This window comes from Sitodiplosis mosellana, unplaced genomic scaffold, assembly GCF_009176505.1.
Source record: "Sitodiplosis mosellana isolate CC-2019 unplaced genomic scaffold, AAFC_SMos_1.0 Smas_scaffold_77, whole genome shotgun sequence".
Taxonomy (NCBI): Eukaryota; Metazoa; Arthropoda; class Insecta; order Diptera; family Cecidomyiidae; genus Sitodiplosis; species Sitodiplosis mosellana.
In genome coordinates this window covers 12,442-14,317 of record NW_022595319.1, presented here as the reverse complement: position 1 = coordinate 14,317, position 1,876 = coordinate 12,442, and the positions used below count along the sequence as shown (strand labels likewise).

The 1,876-nt window shown below is 30.8% G+C and overlaps 1 long non-coding RNA gene across 1 annotated transcript; it reads right to left on the bottom strand.

Annotated features, from left to right (window-relative positions):
- Positions 1–292: 292 nt before the first annotated feature.
- On the bottom strand, positions 293–1,596 carry LOC129570754 (uncharacterized). Its single transcript, XR_008688161.1, has 3 exons — positions 1,427–1,596; positions 745–1,329; positions 293–514 (listed from the first exon to the last, which is right to left on the bottom strand). It is a non-coding gene; the product is annotated as an uncharacterized LOC129570754 (long non-coding RNA).
- Positions 1,597–1,876: the final 280 nt, after the last annotated feature.

The window sequence follows — 1,876 nt, the reverse complement described above, 5'->3', positions numbered from 1 at the left end:
TGTATTTTCTTCAATGTTTAAAATGTATTTCAAATAAAACCGAATTGGTTTGAATTATTTATTTGGATTCATATATACAATTAAATTAAAAATAGGAGCTAGATATAACAGTAAATCTAAATCTTTGTACTGAATTCATCTTCTTTTTTTTAATAATCTACATCAATACACAAAATAATACATGACCTATCTTCGTAACGGCACTTTCGTGCAAACGATTTGAACAGCTGAACCGATTTTTTTTTACTGTCCAATGATCAATTTGAGTATTATATCTATGAATAAGTAGCAAGACTTCAAATGTGTAACAAATTAAATTAAAAAATCGTATTGTATGATTGTGTGAGATTGTAGTCTATGAATTGTTTGTTCTGATTTCACTTCGTCGTTGAAGTCTAGCTCTAATTGAAGTTCCATGTCAGTAGTTTGTCGTCTCAAATAATCACCGGGAATTGGCTCAGTATCGATTCTTGTAGTGAATGGTAATGGTTTTTTTCGAGTTTTCTGCGTGAACCTTTTGATGATTTACATTTGAAGCAGATAGTCGATAAATGTCCGATTTTGATGGGAAGTACAATTGTTTCAAAGAATGGAAAAAAATCAAAAACAAATGTTACAAACTTTTTAACAATAGATTTGGAGCTTGGTGTTTGTAAAATCAAAAACAAATGTTACAAACTATTAAACAATCGATTTGGAGCTTGGTGTTTTGTATACTTGATATCTTCATTTTGGTTTTCATACCACTTCTTTAACACGATGATAGTTTCATGCCCGCGGTTCCATTAATTTCGGGTATTTTATATTTTCCCATACCTTCTTGCTGATATGATAATTCAAAATTGAAAATATAATTTACATGAGCACAAAAAAAGTAAAGTTTGAATTATATGATGCGACCATGATTGCATTGGGCGACGCAAGTCTCCTGTCAATTGTCAAAAAATGTGAAATGGCTGCATACTTGTTGCTGAATTAACGTGACGGATGTTGAAGTCGAAAATATCATTGTTGAACAAATTTATTCACAAACAAAAAAACCACTTCCTTATTTATATCGAATATTTCGATGGCCTGTAAAAGATTCATTTATTGAAAGTAGTATTGCCTAAAATGGCATTATTTTTCATTCACTTGAGTATTAGCAAACAATACAAATACTGCCCAAGTATAATTGTGTCCACGTTTGCCCAAGACTAACTGTTAACAATGAAGTTACAGCTGTTCTAAATGTGGCCATATACTTTTGCTAGAATAGCTTAAGGCCGCGATAGCAAGTAATTTTGCTTGATGAAATTTGATGTGATTAGTAAATGTTGAATATTACGTCTGTTGAGAAGAGAAAAAAAGAGAAGAATGAAAGGATTATTTTTTTTATTAATAAAAACAAAAAACAATGAAATGAAACAAAGGTCTTTTATTACACCTTTAACTCATAAAGAAAATAAGAATTATCATAATTTTCCTACTCCAGTCTGTGATACTTATTTAATTGATTTTAACACGAGTACAAATACTGTTTGACGCTGTGTTTTCTCCATAAGCTCCCATATAAAATAATACCGCCGCGACACTGGTGTTAGCAAGTGAACTGTTTGACAATCACTCTCTCGTAAGTTTGAAATCTTGTATACCATGTATATACTCATCCGTTGGATGTTGAACGATGTTGCACTGCTATTTTATTTATTTATTTATTTATTTATTTCACACCGCCAAAAACTGGCTGAATATTTTGGTTTGCAGGAAAACGACTCCAAGAGTCGTGAAAAACCTGATCTTTTTGTGTTTGTACAATATATGGTAATTTTATACAATAAATAGTTGTAATAGTCTTTCTGGATTGGTATAACAATTTGGTCTAAAAAGCATTGAC